Below are 19,057 nucleotides of genomic sequence, written 5' to 3'. Positions count from 1 at the left end.
TATAAACATCTGATTAGTGATTTTCCGTTTTCTAGGCGAGTGTAGCGGATTAGTGAGTGTGCACATACTCTGCGACAAGCACATCGTATCAAAACTTTGAGCTATTCGCTAACTGGAGGTTACAAGGTCTAATTGAAGCTAATAAGTTATCCTTGTTTCTGTGAAAACTTGAAGTAGGGGGTTTGTGTTTTATTTATTTAATTTTGTTCATTTATTTTTTCCGTTGTAGTCTGTTAGCTATAACTTAAACACAGGCTATATTGATTCTTACACAGACTCATACACAAATTATGCAATATTCATTATTTACTTTGAACTGATTTCCTTTGCGTTTGTGGAGACTACCGGTGGAGGCTGTTAGAAGCCAGCTGTATGTGGCGTCTCAGCTGTTAGCGGTGTATCTTTTGCTGTCCAGTGGCCTGATCTCGGAATCATTCTGGAGGAGTGACAAGTTTAGCTGTGTCTCTGGGGTCGAAGCGAGTCTAGCGACCCTTGTTAACACCAGTTTGTAAGTATGGCAGTGTAGTAAATTGATCCGGATCCGCCAATAAACGACACCTAGTTAATCTTCGGACGAATGCGTCGCATAATTTGGCCCGCGCGACACATCGTTACTGAGCGCGTCGTAGCGAGTGGCGGCTCGTAGCTAAAATTAGTGAGGGTGCTGCTTCAGAAAAAAATGTAGCCATTGATTTAAAAGTGTGTAAAAGCAGACAAATATGTATAGAAAGAAACATTATTCACAAACTTGATAAAACCATAAAAGAACAAAATCAAACACTTTTTACCTACTTTATCCTAAATTGTTACAGTTCAAGTTTAATATATTCATATGAAATCAAACACGTTCTTCTAATTGTAAACTGCGCAGAAAAGACCAATAATTTTCAGCTTGATCCCTTGATGACAACAGATGGAATTTTTCTCTATTGGAAGCACTTCAAGGGAATTTAGTCTTGCCGAGTCCATGGTTCTTTTCGGTGTTGAGAAGCAGCATTCTGCTTCTGAAGCAGTCATAGGAACTGTCAACCTCTTTTTATCAGTTTCGTAATTTGACTAAGGACACCTTCGAGATCATTTTTCAAGACAAATTTGAGCAGCTCGATTAATCTGCAATATTCGTGAATATCAGATCTACAATAGAACATTTTTAGTTCACTTTCAAGCTTTTCTTTGCCAGTCACTGGATATGTTTCAGTGGTCAGTACTATTTTTCTGTAGCATGTTTGTTCTTAAAACTAGTGAAGCATTTCTTGTTGAACAATTTAGCTGGTAGTAAGAGTTTAGTGGGAGAATATCTGTCCATCACATAAACACATATACAGTCACCTACCATGAGTGTCTTTGAAGGAAGAACATAGTACGTTGAGTTTTATAATCAAAGATAGCAGTTTTGAAATTTGATATACATTCATCAACATTAAACACATTAATTTCTCGGGATTGCATTTGGTACTAATTTATATCGACAAGAGGCATAATCTGATAAAGGAGCCCCACCCTAAACTTGAAATTATCATCATTCAGGTATTTCAAAATTCCTACTGTTTCTTCAGTGGCATGATCTACATTTGATGTTAACTAAATTTCACTAAGCCAGTTTTTTAAAGGTTGGGAATTTTCATGAATCCTCTTTGTAGTGGTATGTTGAATCTCCACCTAGCAGAGAAGGGATGTGGAATATTGACGTCCATATGCTTCTTGAGAGTGGACACACGTTGCAGAGATATTGGGAAGAGTGTTGGAATAGACAGAATGTTAGAGAAAATACTCTTTCATTACGAGTAATACTTGCTGCATTCTCATTATTAATTAAGTTTATCTGCACAACACTGAATGAAAAGTGAGTTACTATAAACTGTTTTTATTTCTGATCTTCTTTCTTGCCTTTATCACTTCTGCACCATCAAATGTCTGTGCTGCCAATTTTTGTCCATTTCGTTGAAGGACTATGTCCAAGTGGTCTAAAATAAGTTGTGATATGCCACCTACAATTTGGTGTTCTGGAATATAGAATTCCCAAAACGGTAAAACACTTCTCCATCCAGCACGTACTGTGTTTGAGTGTGTTCCAGAACATCTGTTGTGTCAGCATCCAAAGGAAGCTTTCGTAATTTCCGTCCTTATCTCCTCATGGTTTATTGTAGCAGGCAGTCAAATCTCTTATTCTGAATGGCCTTTAGAAACACCTTGGAAGACTGCGCTGATTTCTAAGAGAGTCTTCAAATCTTATTCTAATATAGATGCAAAGTTTACTAATCCTCTAAATACTCCTGGGTTTACTGGACCGTCTTTTCCATCATGTTCACGTAAGGGTGTCTCAAAGTTTCCACGAAAGAAAATGCAGTCTTAAGTCTGGGCAAAATATCACGGTTCTTTTTAACCTTTATACTATGCTCATTGATTGACTGTCTGTGCGCCACATTGTGTTCCCCCTTAATACTTATAGTTCGTAAAAGTGACAGTGAAACTATATTATCAACGTTCTTTTATGACTTGGCATGCGTTTTAGCTTTTTCTTTCATTTTATGTATATTTCTAAAACCGTCTTTTGTCCATGTGAGACCACCTCCAAATGGCAAACACGGAAAGCAAAACAGTGCATTTTTAACTTCATAGCCGCAAAGCCAACTTTTCTGTTGATAGCATTCAGATTTCAAATGGCTCTAAGCACTATGGGACTTAACATCTAAGGTCATCAGTCCCCTAGAACTTAGAACTACTTAAACCTAACTAACTTAACGACATCACACACATCCATTCCCGACGCAGGATTCGAACCTCCGACCGTAGCAGTCGCACGGTTCCGGACTGAAGCGCCTAGAACTGCTCGTCCACCGCGGCCGGCTCATTCAGATTTCGAGTTACGAATTCATTTCTTGTTGGCGCTTATGCATGGCTGAGATATTGCAATATCAGGTGCTCAATGACCTCTTTTCTTACCGATAACTTTCTCATTGAGAGGCAGCTATGAAAACTTAAGTGGCTGAAGTTCACTTGAAGTCACAGAACTTATTTCTTGGGGATGCAAAGCCACGGCTAAATAAAAGAACCAAAAATGTGAATCAGTCAGTGAGCTGGAAACATGATAATAATGGTACACTCTATCAAATTCAAGAATACAGTACACGTTTTTAAGCACAACACACACGGAGCAAAAAAAAAAAAAAAACTACTACCTTCCATAGCACAACAGGGTCGGGACTGCGTGAGTGACATTGCCCTCTCTCTCCTCATTGCAGTCTCGCGTGCGGCTTCCTATGTGCGCATGCGCACAAGTGCTAAACACAACGCCGCTGGAACTGTGACGTGCACAGTTTCATACAACGATTTTTCATAAACTTAGGGATGGCGACTGACATCAAGCTGAAGGATTACACTAATTATAAAAAATTAAAGAATAATGAATCATTGCTTTTAATGTTATCCATAACATCAATTGCAAATAGGCGGTGCTGCAGTTTCACAAGTCTATACCTGAGCCGACTATGGTCGTAGCTCAGAAATATGGTGCGTCATTGACTGTAGACTTGGAGGAACGACTTCACCAGGACTTGAAATTTTATTGGGTAGACCTAAATCAAGATACATAGACGCTGTTGCTTGCGACTGTATGGATCGAGGAGATGCCGGCACGGTAGCTCAGCGTGTTCGGTCAGAGATTCAAATGGTTCAAATGGCTCTGAGCACTATGGGACTCAACTGCTGTGGTCATCAGTCCCCTAGAACTTAGAACTAATTAAACCTAACTAACCTAAGGACATCACACACATCCATGCCCGAGGCAGGATTCGAACCTGCGACCGTAGCGGTCTTGCGTTCCAGACTGCAGCGCCTTTAACCGCACGGCCACTTCGGCCGGCTCCCATATCTTCGCTAGGGTGATACCCCGTCCGTGTCTGCTCCGCTTACATGCTTTTGCTACCACGTCACGTGTCCACAACGCACCAGGTGGCATCCAAAGTCGCGGTGGGCAGTGGTCATAATGAAACTTTCCTGGCAGATTAAAACTGTGTGCCGGACCGAGACTCGAACTCGGGGCCTTTGCCTTTCGCGGACAAGGGCTCTACCGTCTAAGCTACCCAAACACCACTCACGCCCCGTCCCCACAGCTTCACTTCTGCCAATACCTCATCCCCTGCCTTCCAAACTTTACGGAAGCTCTCCTGCTAACCTTGCAGAACTAGCACTCCTGCAGAATATCGTCGACGTACTGGTGTGCTGTAAGTGTGAGCGGATGACAACCAAAGTGGCCCTGTTATTAGAAAAAATGACACCACAGACCATCACTCCTCGTTGTGGGACCTTATTGCGTGCGACAGTCAGGTTGGTATCCCACCGCCGTCAGTGGCAGCTGCAGACACGTCTTTGGCCCGGAATCTTATGGACTGGAGTATAATTGTCATCAGTGATGAGTCCCACTTCAAACTCAGCCCCCATTCCCTTCGTAGATGTGTTTGGAAACGCCCTGGACACCGATGGGGTACCAACCGGACTTGCGCCTGCCATATAGTGCGACAACTTTTCATAGTGGGACTCCTTCGGTTGTCATCCGCGGCACCCTTACAGCACAGCGGTACGTCGACGATATTCTACGCCTTTCGTGGCAAGCCATCCTGGGATAAATTTCAACAATATGATTCCCGCCCACACACGGTGAGTGTTTTTACTGCTTGTCTTCGTGCTTCCTAAACCCTACCTTGGCCAGCGAGGTCACTGAATCTCTCCCCAGTTGAGAAGGTTTGGAGCATAATGGGTAGGGCCCTTCAACTAGCTCGGGATTTTGACGATATAACGGACCAGCTGGATAGAATTTGGCACAATATCCCTCAGAAGGACATCTAACAGCTCTATCAGTCTATTAACAGCGCTCACTGCTTGATCTGACAATTATTCAAAACTTGGAGGAATTAATTATAAAATAGATGGAATCTAACCAATTTTCGCCGGCAATTAGAGACCACCGTAGGCTTGCGCACTCAGAGGACTGTCATCTCGTGGGAGCGGAGTAATTACCCGAACCCCGAATTCATTAATCCTGATATCTAACAAGATGGCGAAAATTAACAAAAGTTGGCCGAACCAGTAGTTTGAAATTTATGCCACGGCTACTTGGCGGCGGTGGGCCACTAGACCTTCCCTCCATCTCAAAATTTCCCCCACTCCAGTTCCCCAAACCTATCAGCTTTGAGGCCTGCCTTCGCTGGCAGGAATAAATCGTAACTGCAACCCTGGTTAGGTTAGCCCGGGGGTCATGTTTCTGCTGGCGGACGCATACTGCATTGTGGTGTCCGCGTTAACAGAAGTGACGAAAAGGGTGCTCGCGAGCCTAGTCAGCCATACACTGCGCGGCTCGTGTTACTGCAGCCTTGACCAGTAATACAGTCGCTCGTATTGCGGTTGTGAGTTCATAGTTATGCAACCGTTAGCATTCCGATCGGTAGGCGTGATAAAGTTAAGCATGCTTTAGCTACAGGTAATTTGTGCAGCCCCTGCCTCGGCTACAGTCATCTCAAAAAAATGGCTCTGAGCACTATGGGACTTCACATCTGAGGTCATCAGTCCCCTAGAACTTAGAACTACTTAAACCTAACTAACCTAAGGACATCACACACATCCATGCCCGAGACAGGATTCGAACCTGCGACCGTAGCGGTCGCGCGGTTCCAGACTGTAGGGCCTAGAACCGCTCGGCCACACCGGCCGACTACAGTCATCTCATTTCTCTTGGCTACTAATCAGTTCAAGGTAATATTTCGAGGAAGGTACTGATGTCAGCCGCATTTGGGCACTGAGATAATTCAATGACGAAAGCTGAAAATTTATTCTTTTGTAAAGGCCTCGTCACTACTGCTGTATATGCCGAGTTGCCACTGTTGTTACGGTAGGCTGAGTTTGTGTGTTCGTGAAACGGCTTCTGATGCGGTACACCGCTAAGACAGTTTCTACATGCCACTATTACACAGCTATGCCCCGGGGTCAGTTAACAGGATAGGAGAACGAAGTTCTGCAACACTCCAACAACACGCCCGCATCTCGTGGTCGTGCGGTAGCGTTCTCGCTTCCCACGCCCGGGTTCCCGGGTTCGATCCCCGGCGGGGTCAGGGATTTTCTCTGCCTCGTGATGGCTGGGTGTTGTGTGCTGTCCTTAGGTTAGTTAGGTTTAAGTAGTTCTAAGTTCTAGGGGACTTATGACCACAGTAGTTGAGTCCCATAGTGCTCAGAGCCATTTGAACCATTTGAACCAACACTCCAACAAATTAGTAACAAAGTCATACAAATGAGTTAAAAGGTATGCTTATCTTTGTGACTTGTCGAATAGTGAAGTCTGCAGCACTGTTGGTACTATAAAACACAAAATACCCTCAATAGCTAAGTGCAAATAATGATAGGTAAACTTCACAACTCATAGCAAACGCAATCTACATCAACTGTCTGTTCACTTCTAAGAGTTCACTGAACGACGTTCCCTGTCTATGCCAGCCCTGGACTATGATCTACAACCGAGTGGGCGAGAGCTGCCCTTCTGTCTTCCGAGTAGGCTTCTGTCCGTTGTCGTCCGGTCACTGGCGGATTGTACTCGGCCGGCAATTGGCCGAGGAGAAGTAGATATCTTCATCCTCAGCTCCGCCCGTGACGCTGGTGGAACTCGCGCAAGTGGCGAGTCTCTATAGCACTGGCACCAGCTCGCATGTTTGCGCCTGTGCTGTTTTTGCCTCGGCTGTGTCTTGTTCGGACGAAACAGCTTGCTGTACTGGGACTCGAACCCAGATTTCCTTCTTGACGCGAGCTGTCGTCTTCACAGCTTCGGCTATCGGAGCACGCTCTCCGTCCGACCCAATTTCTCGACTTTCGTCATTGAATTATTTCAATGCCCAGTTGCGGCTGACGTCTGTACCTTCATCGAAATATTGATATTTACGGCCGTATCATACGGCCGCCGTATCAGAGAACAGTGGCATCTGTTGTGTTGGACATCTCCGACAGAATAGATACCATACGTACATAGTATTTTAAGGTAACACTAAGAGCAATCTCTCTCTAAAGAGGAGCTGGACGAGCTGTTCAGACATTCGTTTGAGGCTCAGTTGGGGGTCTGATTTGTCTTGATCTGCAGCAATAATTTTCACCCCAGGTTTGATTTAATCGTGGTGAGTAGCCGTTTTTCGTTGTAACAGGCTACCTCACAATTAATTTTGTTTTTGCAACAACATATTCAAATCTTTTACTTGATCTTTCTGTCTTCTGGTTCGTTGAATTTCCCTGTACCTGGTATTTCAGCTATCAGAAATCCCTGCTAGACGAAGCGGAGTCCTTGGCCGGCCGCGGTCAGGAAAAGGGCAAATTAGCAGGTGAGACCAAGTTTTTCAGCTAACTGGGAATCAGGGGCACACAGCTTCAAATAATTCTTCTGTCTTATCACCACGTTCAGTTAGCAAAAACAACGGCATCTTTGACATAACCAGGTAAATTCAAGAGATGTAAATATAAGGAGCTATGAGAAAGTTTTCGTTTCGAAGGCCGTACGGTCCAGAATCCGTTTGTCAATCAGGCAAAATCGCTGTGAGTATTGAGGCAATCATCCCACCGATGCACCAGGTTGTAGATACGGGAGTCCTGCTGCGTGAAGGGGTCCGTAACTGCCTGTTGCACATCCTCGTCCAACAGGAATCGTCGACGTTTCAAAGCCTTTTTTAAGGGACTGAAGGCTTTATAATCGCATGGGGAGAGATCAGTACTATAGGGCAAGTGCTCGGGACTCTCTTGAGGTGACGTAGTTTTTACGTTACGACATTTGCGATATGGGGACGTGCGTGATCGCGAAGCAGCCGCAGTCCTGTTTGCAGTTCTCGTTTCAAGCTGTTATTTTCGACAGACACATTCATCATTCTAGGATGGATGTCTATGGGTGTTTGTCCTGCAGCAGCCAAGATAAGTATAATACGTGGGTCGTCCACAAAGTAAGTTCCGTTTCTATTTCTATCCGCGGCAGCACTACGATCGCAGTTCCGATCATGCGCGGCAGTTACTCTGACCCAAGGAGAAGACATCTACTCCATTTTCAGATCGCTGCTGCCGACGTGTGCTTTATAGTGCTTCTTTATAATGTCAGCCGTAATTGAAAATGCCGCCGCGTGTGAAATCAGATCTGTGATTCGTTTTCTAAATCAAAGAAAGTTTAACCAAAGGAAGTTCATCTGCAAATCTCCGAGATTTACCGACAAAATGCTATGAGTGATTCAGTGGTTAGAAGATGGGTCAGACTGTTGAATGAAGGACGTGATCAAGTGCACAGTGAAGAACGAAGTGGGCGCCCGTTTGTGGTTACTGATGGCTCTGAGCACTATGGAACTCAACTGCTGTGGTCATAAGTCCCCTAGAACTTAGAACTACTTAAACCTAACTAACCTAAGGACATCACACACATCCATGCCCGAGGCAGGATTCGAACCTGCGACCGTAGCGGTCGTGCGGTTCCAGACTGTAGCGCCTTTAACCGCTCGGCCACTCTGGCCGGCGGTTACTGATGAACTGGTTCACACAATTGAAGAGAAGATTAAGCACAACCGTAAGTTTACACTTAGTGCCCTTGCTGTGGAAGTTCCGCAGATCTCATGATCACTAATTCATGAATTTGTTACTGAAAAACTGGAATTTCGAAAACTTTGCTCAAATTGGATACCCAAAATTCTTACTGAACAACACAAAAAACAACGGATGGGCAGTGCACTTCAGTTTTTTACACGCTACAATGAAGAAGGTGATGGTTTTCTTTCTCGGATAGTCGCGGGGGATGAAACTTGGGTACCGTACGACACTCCTGAAACAAAACGGCAATCAATAAAGTGGAGGCACACTTCATCCCCAACGAAGGTTAAGTCTAAGCAAAACCTGACACCTCGAAAAGTCATGTGCACCTTTTTTTGGGACAGAAAAGGTATTTTGCTGATTAATTACTTACCACGAGACCAATCAGTGCACATGGTCACTGCGAGACCATTAAAATATAGCGCCGTGCAATACAGAACAAACGCCGAGGATTACTGTGAAAAGGTGTTGTTTTTTTCCACGATAATGCCCGACCTCACAAGGCGAATGTGACCAAACAGCTCTTACGGGAATTTCACTGGGACGTGTTTGATCATCCTCCATACAGCCCCGCGCGACCGCTACAGTCGCAGGTTCGAATCCTGCCTCGGGCACGGATTTGTGTTATGTCCTTACGTTAGTTAGGTTTAAGTAGTTTTAAGTTCTAGGGGACTGATGACCTCAGAAGTTAAGTCCCATAGTGCTCAGAGCCATTTGAACCATTTTTTTTTTCTCCATACAGCCCGGACCTCGCTCCTAGAGACTTTCATCTCTTCTTACACTTAAAATCTGTCCTTGGTGATCAACACTTCAACGATGATGACGAGCTGAAAGAATATGTAACCACACGGTTGAATGCACAGGCGGCAACCTTCTATGAAGAAGGCATACAAAACTTGTGCCACGCTATGACAAGAGCGTACAAAATTTCAGAAGCTATGTAGAAAAGTAGTTTAATAGTTGTAGATTTTTGTACAATAAATATTTTTTCTGTATATGTACAAATGGTTCAAATGGCTCTGAGCACTATGGGACTTAACATCTATGGTCATCAGTCCCCTAGAACTTAGAACTACTTAAACCTGACTAACCTAAGGACAGCACACAACACCCAGTCATCACGAGGCAGAGAAAATCCCTGACCCCGCCGGGAATCGAGCCCGGGAACCCTGGCGTGGGAAACGAGAACGCTACCGCACGACTACGAGCTGCGGACTATGTACACGTTTGTTTCATATAACCAAACGGAACTTACTTTGTGGACATACCTCGTAACACGTTGGTCCCGTTTGGACGCATTTGGTAATAGCGTTGCCATAGTTCACGTTTCCGCATTTACCGTACATACCGGGTGATCAAAAAGTCAGTATAAATCTGAAAACTGAATAAATCTCGGAATAATGTAGATAGAGAGGTACAAATTGACACACATGCTTGGAATGACATGGGGTTTTATTAGCACCAAAAAAACACAAAAGTTCACAAAATGTCCGACGGATGGCTCTTCATCCGATCAGAATAGCAATAATTAGCATAACAAAGTAAGACAAAGGAAAGATGATGTTCTTTACAGGAAATGCTCAATATGTCCACCATCATTCCTCAACAATAGCTGTAATCGAAGAACAACGTTGTGAACAGTACTGTAAAGCATGTCCTGAGTTATGGTGAGGCATTGGCGTCGGATGTTGTCTTTCAGCATCCCTAGAGATGTCGGTCGATCACGATACACTTGCGACTACAGGTAACCCCAAAGCCAATAATCGCACAGACTGAGGTCTGGGGACCTTGGAGGCCAAGCATGACGAAAGTGGCGGCTGAGCACACGATCATGACCAAACGACGCGCGCAAGAGATCTTTCACGCGTCTAGCAATTTTTTTGGTTCTGATAAAACCCCATGTCATTCCAAGCGTGTGTGTCAACTTTTACCTCTCTATCTACATTATTCAGTGGTTTATTAAGTTTTCAAATTTATACTGACTTTTTGATCAACCGGTACTTCGAAAGACACGAATGCCGCACTAATCTCTTGCCTTCCTGTCGGTGCTTACATAACCGCATAGGAGTCGCGCTATGTTGCATATACGCTGTAGCAACGCCCTCAAACGGACAATTTCTATCTCCTGTCATACTTTTGTACGCCGTACATGGGTAATAATGCAGAATGTCGTTGCCAACTACTCTGTTTGGTATTCAGTCTTTCAAACTGTTAGTGTGCTGGGATGCTTGTGTTCTGTAACGTCCGAGCGAGTGCGATTCGTTGGCGGTGATGCCGCGGCTGGCGATGGCGGGGAAAGAAGGCGCTGCCAGAGGCGAGGCGGGTGGCTGCTATCGCCGGCCGGCAGGCAGTGCTGGCCACAATGCTGGCACACGCTGGCGCCAGGCGCGCGTCCGGCCTGATAACGCTCCCATATTCTTTGAGGACGGCCGCGATGGCGTCACAAATTTGCCGCTCTCCCTCCTGAATGTCCCACGCCTGCCTCCTTCACGCTGCTGGAATCCATCACTCGACTAACGCCGCGTAATTTAAGAGATAAATGGAACAACTCAAGTACGGGAACTGAAAAAGGGATATTAATATTCAATTATGTACACCTCTGTTATTCTTCGGAATTTGCCATACGCCTTGTTTATCATGCAGCGCGCTTAATCGTAATTTACACTACTGGCCATTAAAATTGCTACACCAAGAAGAATTGCAGATGATAAACGGGTATTCATTGGACAAATATATTATAGTAGAACTGACATGTGATTACATTTTCACGTAATTTGCGTGAATAGATCCTGAGAAATAAGTACCCAGAACAACCACCCCTTGTCGTAATAATGGCCTTGATAAGCCTGGGCATTGAGTCAAACAGAGCTTGGATGGCGTGTACAGGTACAGCTGCCCATGCAACTTCAACACGATACCACAGTTCATCAAGAGTAGTGATTGGCGTATTGTGACGGGGCAGTTGCTCGGCCACCATTGACCAGACGTTTTCAATTGGTGAGAGATCTGGAGAATGTGCTGGCCAGGGCAGCAAACGAACATTTTCTGTATCCAGAAAGGCCCGTACAGGACCTGCAACATGCGGTCGTGCATTATCCTGCTGAAATATAGGGTTTCGCTGGGATCGAATGAAGGGTAGAGTCACGGGTCGTAACATATCTGAAATGTAACGTCCACTGTTCAAAGTGCCGTCAGTGCGAACAAGAGGTGACCAAGACGTGTAACCAATAGCACCCCATACCATCACGCCGGGTGATACGCCAGTATGGCGATGACGAATACACGCTTCCAATGTACGTTCACCGCGATGTCGCCGAACACGGATGTGACCATCATGATGCTGTGAACAGAACCTGGATTCATCCGAAAAAATGACGTTCTGTCATTCGTGCACCCAGGTTCGTCGTTGAGTACACCATCGCAGGCGCTCCTGTCTGTGACGCAGCGTCAAGGGTAACCGCAGCCATGGTCTCCGAGCTGATAGTCCATGCTTCTGCAAACGTCGTCGAACTGTTCGTGCAGATGGTTGTTGTTTTGCAGACGTCCCCATCTGTTGACTCAGGGATCGAGACGTGGCAGCACGATCCGTTAAAGCCATGCGGATAAGATGCCTGTCATCTCGACTGCTTGTGATACGAGGCCGTTGGGATGCAGCACAGCGTTCCGTATTACCCTCCTGAACCCACCGATTGCATATCCTGCTAACAGTCGTTGGATCTCGATCAACGCGAGCAGCAATGTCGCGATACGATAAACAGCAATCGCGATAGGCTACAATCCGACCTTTATCGAAGTCGGAAACGTGATGATACGCATTTCTCTTGCTTACACGAGGCATCACAACAACGTTTCACCAGGGAACGTCGGTCAACTGCTGTTTGTGTATGAGAAATCGGTTGGAAACATTCCTCATGTCAGCACGTTGTAGGTGTCGCCACCGGCGCCAACCATGTGTGAATGCTCTGAAAAGCTAATCATTTGCATATCACACTATCTTCTTCCTGTCGGTTAAATTTCGCGTCTGTAGCACGTCATCTTCGTGGTGTAGCAATTTTAATGGCAAGTAGTGTATATACATAACCAGAAAACCATCACAAAACCTCAAAATTATAATGTAGAGTACTGAAATTTCGGGAATACGTTCGTGTAGGTCGCATGTGTAAGCGATTAATATTGCAAGATCACAGTTTAATGTAAACACGAGATAAGGCATTGCAAATGTGAAATGATGGTGCATTAATAACCGGTGTAACCTCAGAATGTTGAATGCAAGCGTGTTGTACAGATGCCAGTTTCTGAGATGGAGTTCCATACCTGTTGCCCTGGGTCAGTCAATACAGGGACGATTAATACTGTTGAGGATGACTCTAGACTTTTCGCCTAATGACGTCCCATATGTGCTCGACAGCAGACAAATGTGGTGATCGAGCAGGCCAAGACAACATGTCGACACTGTGTGGAGCGCGTTCGGTCTCAACAACGGTATGTGGGCGAGCGTTATCCTGTTGGTTAAACACCAAATGCTGTTCATGAATGGCAGCACAACAAGTCGAATCACCAGACTGACTTACAAATATACAGTCAGGGTGCGTAGCATAGCCACAAAAGTTGTTCTGCTGTCAAACGAAATTGCACCCCAGACCACAGCTCCAGGTGTTTGTCCAGTTTGTTGCAGGTAGTCAGCTGGCCTCGTCCTAACCAAAGCACGGCCGTCACTGGCACCGAAGCGGAACCAGCTTTCACAACAGACCTCCACCCTGCCCTCCAAATAGCTCTCGCTTGACATCACTGAAGTCGCAAATGGTGAAGTTTTGGGGTCCGTGGAAAGCACGTTAGGGGGCGTCTGGCTCCTGTCTCACCTTGAAGTAACCAATTTGTAACAGTTCTTTGTATCACTGTGGTGCCAACTGTTGCTCAAATTGCTGCTGCAGATGTAAATCGGTGTGCCAGAGCCATACGGTCTTCCCTGTCGGTAGTGCCACGTAGCTGTCCGGAGCCAGGTCTTCTTGGGATCGTACATTGTTGTGACCACCGCTGCCAGCAGTCATGTACAGTGGCTACATTCCTGCCAAGTCTTTCTGCAATATTGCAGCAGGGACATCCAGCTTCTCGTAGCCCTATTGTGCGACCTCGTACAAACCCAGTGAGGTGTTGATAATGGCATCTTTGTCCCCTTGAAGGCATTCTTGATTAACATCAACTCACCAGACCAATCTCAAAGGTAACTAACGCTCACGACCTTTACAAAGTTTATTTACAGCAAACCTGATTTACACCCTCATAGTGGCGCTAGCAGCACCACTCTTATGCGACTGAGACGAAATTTTAAAAGCCATCATTTTTCAGATGTAGAAACGCGCTTACCAACTTTCGTTTACGTCGCACAGTTCCTACTTAGTGTTGCGACTGTTTTCGTCCAAAATATGAGGCACACAGGACAAAAAATTAGCCACCACCGGCCCACATCACGCAGATTCCGTGTAACGGTGGTTCTAGCTGTGACAATGATCTCAATCTGGCAGTAAAGAGTGTAAGAGTGTCCAAAAGTGTGTAACTTCGAGCTGAAACCACTCATTTATGTTCGGATGGTAATACCAAATTGCGAGGAAGTTGATTGTTGCGTTTCACTCCTGTTACGAGAAGTCCTAGACATTTTCTGTGGGATTAAGAACATGTAATTTCCCAGACCAGTCGAAACGCGATAGGAGTGTTTGCAAAACCAGGAACGTATGCGTGGAGCAGAGCAACACGGCTATTATCATCTTAAAAGACGGGAATGTTCACAGCATTCTCATCATGAAGATGTAGAAGAAAGGTCACCACTTTGAAGGCGTTGCACTGCTGTATGCGACAGCTGAGTGAAAAATAATGCCTCCTAATTTTTTATATGAAAACTCTTAAACATTTTTAAATAAAACTGAGTTTATTAGTATTCTACTTTTATATTCTTCACGTTTACGTATTTATCCCTCAACATAGTCACCCTGGCGACGAAAACATTTCCACTAATGAGAGACCAGTTCGTTGATACCGTCACTGTACCATGTTCGACTTTGTTGACGGAGCCACAACCTCACTTCTGCTTGCACCCCTTCATCACTGTCAAAGTGAAGTCCTCGAAGATGCTCCTTAAGTTCTGGACACCGATGAAAATCGTATAGTGCCAACTGGGGACTGTATGGAGGACGATCGCTGATAGTGAACCAAGGCATCGAATTGTTGCAGATTTCGCAGCGCTCGTGTGTGATCTGGGATTGTCAAGCTGAAGGAGAGAGTGCTCGATGTGAGGACGAACACTTCGAATTCGTGCTTTCATTTGTGTGAGCTGTTTTTCACTCACGTACATAGTGAAATTAACACTACCATATTACACGCTACAATTTGGAGCCTTCTAAGGAGTAATATGCGTGACATGTAATACCTCAATCGATATTGAGAACAGATTAAAAATTCAGAAGCACTACTTTTCAGCATGTCCTCGTAATTTGACCTGTGAGCTCATAAAAGACTATGACTCCTATTCTTTAATGCCCGGAATCATTACTGGCTCCTCTTCGTAGAGAATGTGACCCATATACGAATAAACGAAATATTACAAACTGTGTTTTTATATTTCGTAATGGCGTCAACTTTCTCATAGCGCAAAGAAATAATTAAAGCGAAATTTAACAAGGTTAAACAAAGGGAAAATAGGAACCATAATCCTTACAATACGTAGTATGCAACTCCTCGCTAGACGTGCGTATGAATTACTCCTATAAGGTATAATCTGTTGCTATGCAAATGTGTTTTCACTTTTTATTACACTACCCAGTAAATGGAAAAGATCTGAACTAGTGTGATAACAGAATTTTATCTCGATGTTTCCGTCTCCACAAGCATGTGTCTTGAAGATCTCCACCAACACGAACTTTCTTGCATAGATGAAAATTTCATTTAAAATGAAAACACCATCACAGCTGAAGGCAATGTATTCCCTCTCAGTTTTAAATGCAGTTCAAGCAAACGTAGTACGTTCGAGAACTTATTTCTTAAATGAACACATGCAGAGATATGACAAACATGAAAGGTTAATCTGACTAAAGGTCAAGGGATTGAAAGACAACGTCTGAAGGAACCCACATTGTATTTACACATGATATATATTGTACAAAAAATGAATGCAAAATGTTCCATACTGGGTGATTCACGAAGATATGCAAATATTTTAAAATGTTATTCTGAAACTAAAAATAAAGAAAAAAGTTCGTATAAACATAGGTCCGCAAACTTTTAGCTATGGAGTTACGGCTAAAAAAAAGATTTTGCCTGAAATTTAGCAACTTCGCTAGTATAAAAGCCATTAGAAAACTGTACGAGGTTAAAGTAAAGCACAATTTCCATTTATTTTGTTGTTACTGATCTGATGAATCTAACAAATTATGTCCCAGACGTGTATTCGCAGTAGTTTTCCAGAACATCCAGAGAAGCAAAGACGCAATTTGGTAAAATTTTTATTCTATTAACTAATTGGCCCAATTTGTTTTTTAAATTCCAGACAATTACACGAAGTTTTCAACAGAAGTTTTAGAGAATTTTTGGGAAACAGTACAGTCGTTGTCGTAATGCGGAAATGGAGCGATTTGTTTTACTTCCAATAGGGCATAATCATTGGCTTTCGGGCGAAGCATGGGAGCATTTACTATATGGCTAAATTTGCAAACTGTTAGCTTGGCGACGTGGTTAAATCATACCTTGCATGGCAAAATGGCGCTATCCGAAACTGGTGCCGAGACATTTGTGGTGCACCACAGGCTATAGTCGATAGAGGTGAATGACGGCTGCGGAGATGTGAGCGGGCAAATGGACATGCGACTGTTGGAATGAACCAAGGGGTACCAACAGTGTTTCCTGAATGACAGCCGGCCAGAGTGGCCGAGCGGTTCTATGCGCTACAGTCTGGAACCGCGCGATCGCTACGGTCGCAGGTTCGAATCCCACCTCGGGCATGGATGTGTGTGATGTCCTTAGGTTAGTTAGGTTTAAGTAGTCCTAAGTTCTAGGGGACTGATGACCTCAGAAGTCCCATAGTGCTCAGAGCCATTTGAACCATCCTCAATGACAGTTCAGTGAACGTCACTGCGTATGGGCCTCCGCCGCAGACTCCCGGCTCATGCACCCGTGCTAACTTCAGAATTGCACCCCATACCGCAACTGGACGTCCACTGTACGGCGACAGGTGGCCTTTTCCGATGAACCACGTTTTATGCTCCATCGAACAGATGGCCGCTGGATCGTCCGAAGGGTGCAGTGGGACGAGAGTGTGTTATGGTCTTGGGAAAGTTATCGTGGCATTCCTTTGGTGATCTCGTCATTCTGGAATGAACAGTGGATCAACGCAAGTATGCATCTATCCTTGGGGGACCATGTCCGCCCTTACATGCAGTCTGTTACTCCTCGGCACAATGGCATCTACCAGCGTAATAAAGCAACATGTCGCACAGTTCACAGTGTACGTGTGTGGTTCGAAGAGCACCAGGTTGAGTTTGCCGGACTCTCCTGGCCACCAAATTCTCTGAATTTAAACTCAGCGCTGTGGTTGAAGGGTTCTAGGTGCTTCAGTCTGGAACTTCGCGACCGTTACGGTCGCAGGTTCGAATCCTGCCTGGGGCATGGATGTGTGTGATGTCCTTAGGTTAGTTAGGTTTAAGTAGTTCTAAGTCTAGGGGACTGATGACCTCAGATCTTAAGTCCCATAGTGCTTAGAGCCATTTGAACCACTTTTTAAAAGTCAGTTGAGAATCTGTGGAGCCACCTCGATCGGGCTGTTCGCGCCATGGATCCTCAGCTGAGAACACAGAGTAGCGGACCACGGCACTGGAGTCTCCATGGCGCCACATCCCTGTCGGTACCTTCCAGAACCTCACGGACTTTCTTCCTCCACGGCTGGAAGCGGTCCTTTCAGCAAAATGTGGCTGTCTGGGATTTGGGCAGGTGGTCACATTGATGTGAGCTAACAGTGTTTAAGTGCCTACCAACCTTTGAGATGTACTACAGGTGCCCACCAACTCCCGTATGAATACACAGCACAAAATGTGCCTGACAGCAGACGACTTTCAACTTGGTCACCGGGAATGTTGAAGCAAACATGCAGATGCACATTTACGGCAACCTCAGTGAGTGTGCCTAATCATCATACGAAAAACACTCTCAAACCGTCAAAGAAGCCGTTCCTCACTGAAGTACACCCTCTTCACGCTGCGGGATAGACGCCTCATTGGCCGTTGGTGCACTGGACTCCTTGCATCACAATCACACTACACGCCACCAGTCAGTACTCTTCAGTTTCTGTATCCTTTGACCCATGTGTGAAACCGACTGTCATCGACAAGGCGTGGCGCTCGTTTCCGTTCCCTGCCAGTTAAAGTCTATTTATGCCCACTGCTCTAACGCCGTATTAAATGGCTGCGAATGGTACACTGTTCTTTGCAGTCGTGGTGGACACTCAACGTTGATGCACCAACAGATCGGGCAATGTCATTCACATTATGGTCCTCGTCACATGAAGACATGATAACTTCTTTCTACAGTTGTTTAACGTGTCCACGTTGATCCGCATTACTGCGATGAAGCTATACAATAGACTGGGACATACAATCACTGCACTGCCATGACTTACGTCAGAAGTAGATGGTCATACGATTGTCTTTGCCTGTTCTATGCCATTTACAGCACTCAAAAGGGAACATTTAACTCTTTTAAGAGACGACTAATTATTTGTCCGGTGGGCATATTTTGTAACGAACAGCTAATAATAAGTCACCAATACGAAGTTGAAACTACCTGGCAGATTAAAACTCTGTGTCGGATCGAGACTCGAACTCGGAACCTTTCGCTGGCAAGAGCTCTAGGGAATGTACTACCAAACACGACCCACTACACCTCCTCACAGCATTACCTTGGCCAGTACCTCATATCCTACCTGCCAAGTGGCGGAAGTAAAGCTGTGAGGACGGATTGTGGCCATTGGAAAAAAAACAACTGAGTGGAGTATCCAACGATCAACTTGAAGGGGAGTCAATGTGATGTCTGCCCTGACCATACGCCGAGAACAATAACGATCAAAATAATGAAAAAAACGTCGGTAGAGCACATGCTCGAGAAGGTCAAAGGTCCAGAGCTCAATACGAAGTGAACTTTGAACCCTCGGTGGTACAGTGATATCTTGTGTGCATCTGTGAGATAAGTTCCTATTCTCTGTTCTTTGTACAGTGATATCATAAGTTGTCCGGTAAGTTCCGTTCATGAAGCACTGCACCTCGACTCTCGTTTTGTGCATGCAACATTGCAGGTCAGCTGTTCTGGGAAAGTACGCACGGGTAATTTGTCGCGCAGAAGTGCTAATATACAGCACCTGTTAATTGTTCCGATAAAGTTTACAGCGCTGTGTGTCTGCCAGCCACAATTTCTGCCCACACTCTGATACTAA

At 45.0% G+C, this 19,057-nt stretch overlaps 1 protein-coding gene and 1 pseudogene across 5 annotated transcripts in view; one reads left to right on the top strand and one right to left on the bottom strand.

Annotated features, from left to right (window-relative positions):
- LOC126470158 (protein O-linked-mannose beta-1,2-N-acetylglucosaminyltransferase 1-like) overlaps positions 1-19,057 on the top strand; it is a 2,280,325-nt gene that overhangs the window by 1,081,472 nt on the left and 1,179,796 nt on the right. The gene's annotated exons all lie outside the window — the stretch shown is intronic.
- Positions 853-1,694, bottom strand: LOC126470822 (uncharacterized; annotated as a pseudogene).

This window comes from Schistocerca serialis, chromosome 3, assembly GCF_023864345.2.
Source record: "Schistocerca serialis cubense isolate TAMUIC-IGC-003099 chromosome 3, iqSchSeri2.2, whole genome shotgun sequence".
Lineage (NCBI taxonomy): Eukaryota > Metazoa > Arthropoda > Insecta > Orthoptera > Acrididae > Schistocerca > Schistocerca serialis.
This window is presented reverse-complemented; position numbering and strand designations above follow the sequence as displayed.